Raw genomic sequence first — 6,361 nt, forward strand, 5'->3', positions numbered from 1 at the left:
AAAATTTATAGTATAAGATACGAGTTGGTTACGAGGATATGACACCGGCCGGGACGACATCAATGAATGTTTCTGCTAAGATATGGCGAGGCCGTAAGGCCGAGACAATTTTTATGCAGAAACATCCCGAGATGTCGCCCCAGCCAGTGTTATACCCCATAACTAACGTGTTTCATATGCTCTAACTGTTTTATTGCATTTTCATTTTTTGTAATAGAAATCAGAAAAAAAAAACAAAAAAAAAAAAAAAAAAAAAAACGTGCATTTCTCTCTCTTGTGCCTAATATGAACCTATACCAGCCAATGATGTCGTAAGCTACTTTACAACTATATATAATATTGAAAACTTAATGATAGAGACGTATTGTAAACTGGTAGTTTATGGAGAAAGTTATTTGATTCAAGATTTAAGGGTTTTTTTCACTGGAAATAATTCATTCAGCAGATGTACCTTTTGATTTCAGCAGTTGCATAATTATATGAGAATTGTAAGAATTATGGTTCTTAATTGTAAATTTATTTATTATAATCACATAATTTTCATAGTTTGATTTTTCCGATAGTATTTACTATTAAAGACATTGTTTGACTCTTTCAATTTAACATAGCTTCACTATTTCCGCCAACGTAACGTCTTATTTCGTTTCCCGTAAAAAGACGTCATTAAATTGTTTTACGGTGACGTCATTAACCGTTACTTTGATTTGTTTTTGCCTTGGGCGGAAGTGCTTAAAATTGTTGATGTATTTTGTTTATTGATGTTTCCCAATGGAAAGTAGATCATAATCGGTAAGCTAGTTATTTATTATGTATGAATCTCAATAGTAAATTCAATATTTTTTAAATTGATGATGAACTTTACAATATTTGCCGTGAATTAAATTATAAACGGAATTAATCTATTTGCGGGAAATATAAAATAACATTATTATTTGCATAGATTTAAGTCTATATAATTGTAAAGTAATATCGTATATTTATGATTTGTATTAACATTATTATTTTAGAACAATTATTGTATTTTTATTTTAAATACGTTGTAATCAGTATTTAGTTTGTTTATTTTCATTAATTTTAGAGAAATCGCATTGTTGTATCACATTGATATATTATTCTATGAATGAGAATAAAGAAAAGTGTTGAAATCTGCGCATTCTTGACTATTTTTAACGGAAAACATCTACAAGAATGAATTCATTTCATTACTTTTCTTTCTTACTTTTTTTGCTACTTGGGAATGGGTTCGTTACCGTTGTCCCATTGGAGCCTCAGTGAAAAAACTATACTGATATATACAAGGTGTGAAAAAAAATCAACTGCTATATATCAATACAGTTTTCAAATGCTCATTGAAAGTGTATAATGGGTTAGTAAGAACAAAGAAAAATTTCTAAACCGTGCAATAATTTATATAAACACTATTTAAATCGTTTCGAACTTTTGGTGTTATACATATGAAATTTTCATTGTGTAAGGGCCATTGCCTTTTGATGTAATTAGCTAGTTTGGCAAAGTTAACATGATTTATTATTAATGTTTTAATGTTTTAAAGCAGCACGCCTTCAGATTCATGTTAATTTTCATGAAAATTTTGGAAATTTATTAAAAAGTAAAATATTGTGAGATGAACAAATAAAGCAATTACCATATTGCAATTGGCACTTAGAATCCAAGAAAATTACCAAAAAGTGGTCAACATAATTATGCAAAAACAGCCCTTACTGCGTTAGTAATGCAGTAGAAATATGGTGATACAATACTGCAAAAGCAGTTTTTAACTGCATATAACATGTAAAATATCACTTGAATCTTGAATGTTTTTACCTTTTTAAAACTTTTAGTACATTTTTCTCGATATTGGTTTTCTTGAAATATTTTGGCTCATCTGGAGGCGTGCAGCTTTAAAGACTTACAAAGAATGGGCGGAACTTATACTATAGGACGTTACCTGAATATAATGTTGTGTGTTGAATATGACAGGCAATTTTAGTAAGGCTCCATTTCACGGTATTTGTATGGTAATTTTGTTACCAGACACGAAACAGTTTTGTACAATCCCCTTTTTTATTAATGATTTTTTAAATTTGATAATAAATGTTTTATATGATATTACGAAAAGACATCCAGCCAATGGCGAAAAACTAAACAGTGTAACTTTTTCTTACATTACGTTAGCTATTATTAACGATATTTTATGCAAATTCAACTTTAGTGTAAAGAGTTTGGCAGTAGCCAAAAACAGCGAAGGAAAAATCTCGATTAAAATATAAGCTTATTTAGCCTGGGATATATTTTAAAATCTGAATGAAAAAAGAAGGAAAAACAAGAAATTATAAATAGCTTGGTCACATAAACATAAAAAGAAGAAAAACATTTGAGTATTTGAAGTTTATTCCAATCAAAATTTTAATTGAAAGTTTATAAATGACAACCTTTCGTTGATACGAAATACCCGAATCAACAAATTTGCAACACCTTTGGAAATCACAAAAGAAACCTAAAATCCAAAGGAAGAATCAAAAGAAAGCTTACTTATCTAAAATATTTTGACAAACATTTATTATAAACAAACAATTCAATATCAAGTCCGTATTTGTTTAAAATGCACTCGACCTTAGTGATTGTTTCGTAAAATAAATTAGGACAAATTTTGAATATGCAATACTTAAAATGAACGTTTACAATGTATTATATTAGTCCCTGAACAAAACTAACGACAACCGTCAAAAATGCGGATGTTTAGTGGATATATGTACGTCATTCCAAATTTAATCCATTAACATAATTCATCTCTTGACCTTTTGAAATAAATTCTTAAAAATTTATTGGCATGGAACTGTTTTCATTCGATGAAGTTTTGTTTTTGTTTGCGTCTTATTATTATAATTTTTTTTTTGAAAATGGGAGCGAATTCTGCTAATTGTTGAAAAAAATACATCCGGTATAATTCATTATAAATAGACTCCTTATCGTCTCAATGTAGTATACAGTGCCGAAACGTATTTGCTGTTTAAGAGGCAAAGTATTTTTTTAACACTAAAGTTAAATTGAAATTAATTTATTACATGCTTTTCGGTGGTTTATAGAAATATATCAGTGATATAAAACTGGTAATTTCACTGTTTCAAACAGTGAAATTACCACTTTGATAATTTCACTGTTTTGAATTTAAGCCCCTTACGTTGTTTCACTAAAATGCCAGCTTGCACTGTCCCAATCTCCACACAGTGATCTCCCCTTAATTCTTCGGCGTAGATCTCTGCCACCAAGGTCCCGATATATCAGAATTTCTGATATACTATATTTTTTCAAAAATTGTTTTATCTACAGCTTTATCTATCAGATAAGTTTTCTCTCATTTATTTAACAATGTTTATGAATAAATAATATGAATATTTAGAAATAATTTTAAAAATTATGAGATTATTTTCTACCGAGACGATATTTTGATATTTTATATTTTTTAGCTTTTGAATTTATTTTTCGTTATTTTGTATACTTTCGATAATTTTTTGATAAACTATATCGAACGTAGGCACTGAAAGTTAAAAATAAAACAGAAAGAGAAAAATAACGTTAGATTTTCTTTGTAACGGTCGATATTTACATTTGAATTTCGACGTTACGTCATGTGACTTTCATCATCATGTGACGTCTTTGAAGGCAGTGATTACAATTCTGCCAAGGGAGGTAATCACTGTGAGGAGTTTGGCACTGTCCTGGGTACCAACTTAATGACGTGACGTCGTAAATGACGTCACGTTTTATTATTATTTGGCGCTCTTTTCATTCAGTTTTAGGTTTAATGTCTTTTTAAAACGTTTCTTTGCATGTAATAAAAAGAAAATTTGTTTAGTTTATTGTAGGATGGAAATATATTTCACCTTGTGAACACCAAAAGTTCATATTTCACTCGTGGCTGCGCCACTCGTGAAATATACCTTTTGGTGCTCACTCGGTGAAATGTATTCCGATCTTACACTGAACTAAACAAATATCCTCTATATATCGTTGTTTCCTCTATCATTTTAAGTGAATCTTTATTTCTTATGTGCACATTTCTTATGTTTGATGTCTGACTAAGGTTATTTCCCCTCTTCGAACCACTTCGTATCTTTGCAAGGCAGAAAGAATGCTGAAATTCAAAAATTGTCTATTTGTGTTGCGAGCGTATTAACAAATCAACAACAATCAACATATGAGCCGCGTCACGACAAAACCAACATAGTGCGTTTGCGACCAGCATGGATCCAGACCAGCCTGCGCATCCGCGCAGTCTGATCAGGATCCATGCTGTTCGCTATCAGTTTCTCTACTTGTAATAGGGTTTGTAAGCGAACAGCATGGATCCTGATCAGACTGCGCGGATGCGCAGGCTGGTCTGGATCCATGCTGGTCGCAAACCTATTATGTTGGTTTTGTGATGACGCGGCTCATATTTTACGCGCACGAAAAATCGATATGTAATAGTGTCACACGCTCTAAAACGCGCGTGAAAACAAAACTAAAGACAACACATTAAAATCAGTCACGTGACTCACCTAATATACCTATACATGTAATAAATTTTAGTTTTTTTTGCAGATGAAGCTGGGCATGGAAAGTTTCGTTGTTTGGTTTTTCATTAACATTGCTATCATAAGTGTGCATGGTGCGGCGCATTCCTCCACGACATGTATTCACGCATGTGGAAACACAGTTTCAACTAACTTGCGACAGACGTGTCGCGAATGCTCTGCCAACCCACCCATTGGCTACGACATGTGCACTAACGCGTGCGGCAATACCTTTTCAAGCTACCTCAAGCAGATATGTGATAACTGTGTAACAAGCGTATCTTTGACTGACAGAATGTGTATAAAAGCTTGTGGCAACACGTTTACTAGTCAATATCGGCATATATGCAACCGATGTGTTCAGACTCCACCAATAACGGACACCCTGTGTATACATGCGTGTGCGAACACAGTTTCATCAAACCTAAGAGCAGTATGTCGGAAATGTGTTTTAAGACCGTCATTTACTGATGAAATGTGCATACATGCATGTGACAATACATTTTCCTCGAACTTTAGAAAGATATGCAATGCTTGTAGTTAAACAGTTATTTCTTGAGTTGTTATTATTTTTACTTTCTTAAAATCTAAGTACATTTTTCTCAAGGTTGATTTTCTTGAACTAGTTTGGAGGCAAGCAGCTTTAACATATTTAATCAGCAGTTAGGATGCGTTAACAATACAAAATAATGGCATATTGAACAAAGTTAGTCTATTATTTAGCATAAAGATATTTTGATAAAAAATTTGTGTTGAATTAAAGTCTTGAGTTCAATCAATGTTATTGTATTTTTTAACGATTTGTATTTATCATAAGTTATGTATATACAAAGCAGAAAAAAAGTTAAAAAAGATATTTTAGCGAACTGTTATTTAGAGAAATTGTCGTCCTTGCCTTCAAAGTCTTATTTCTTATGCCTAATATCCCTTTCTTACATTATTCATAAGAAATATGTTATAAAAAGAATTCATGTCTACAAAAATTATGTAAACAAACTTTTCGACAAAAATACATGAGAGAATGTATAATCTTGAGAGAAATTGGTGAAGTTACTCCTCGTCGGTTGCTTACATTAACCTTTTAACAAACATTCAACTTAAAGGGCAAATTATACGCCAGAAACAATTATATAGAGGATATTTGTTTGTTTTGAATGTAAGATTAAAATATAATTTCACTGAGTGAACACCAGATGCAATATTTTCACGAGTGGCGAAGCCACGAGTGAAAATATAATAGCTGGTGTTCACGAATGAAATATATTTCAATCTTATATGTAAAACAAATAAATTTTCTTTTAATTTCATGCTTTTTAAGTGATTTTAAGTATTTTTCACTGATTTTGCCGCGTAACGTCGCGCATTCTCCTTTGTGACGTCATCACATCATGACGTCACATCATCAATTTTGAAATATAGTTCTGTTTTTCTCTAATTTTTATACATTTTTTAACATGATGTATGGTAACATCGACTTTCTTTTCCTAAAGAATCACAATTTACGTATGACGGCATTTATTTCTGCCTGTTAATTATTCCATTTAGTTATGATTTTCTTTTCATCCACATTCGGATATAGTCCGGCTACAGTGAAAATCATATTTTATAAATTTCACTAGTGGTTTATCAGAATATAATCATCTGATATATTACTATAAAACACTGGAAAGCACGAAACAATTTTGTTATCATTTTTAGAAATGGCAAAAATAAATATTATAACATTTAGATAGTGTTTTTGTATTTTCTGATCGCAAGATCAGATAAATACATAGCTAACATCCACGGTCTAACACAAAATTTCC

General features: G+C 31.2%; 1 long non-coding RNA gene across 1 annotated transcript; it reads left to right on the forward strand.

The window, feature by feature from the left end:
• The first annotated feature begins 678 nt into the window (after positions 1-678).
• On the forward strand, positions 679-5,331 carry LOC132748091 (uncharacterized). Its single transcript, XR_009628207.1, has 2 exons — positions 679-789; positions 4,585-5,331. It is a non-coding gene; the product is annotated as an uncharacterized LOC132748091 (long non-coding RNA).
• The last annotated feature ends 1,030 nt before the right edge of the window (positions 5,332-6,361 follow it).

This window comes from Ruditapes philippinarum, unplaced genomic scaffold, assembly GCF_026571515.1.
Source record: "Ruditapes philippinarum isolate M1 unplaced genomic scaffold, ASM2657151v2 ctg711_1_1_1_1, whole genome shotgun sequence".
Classification (NCBI taxonomy): Eukaryota; Metazoa; Mollusca; class Bivalvia; order Venerida; family Veneridae; genus Ruditapes; species Ruditapes philippinarum.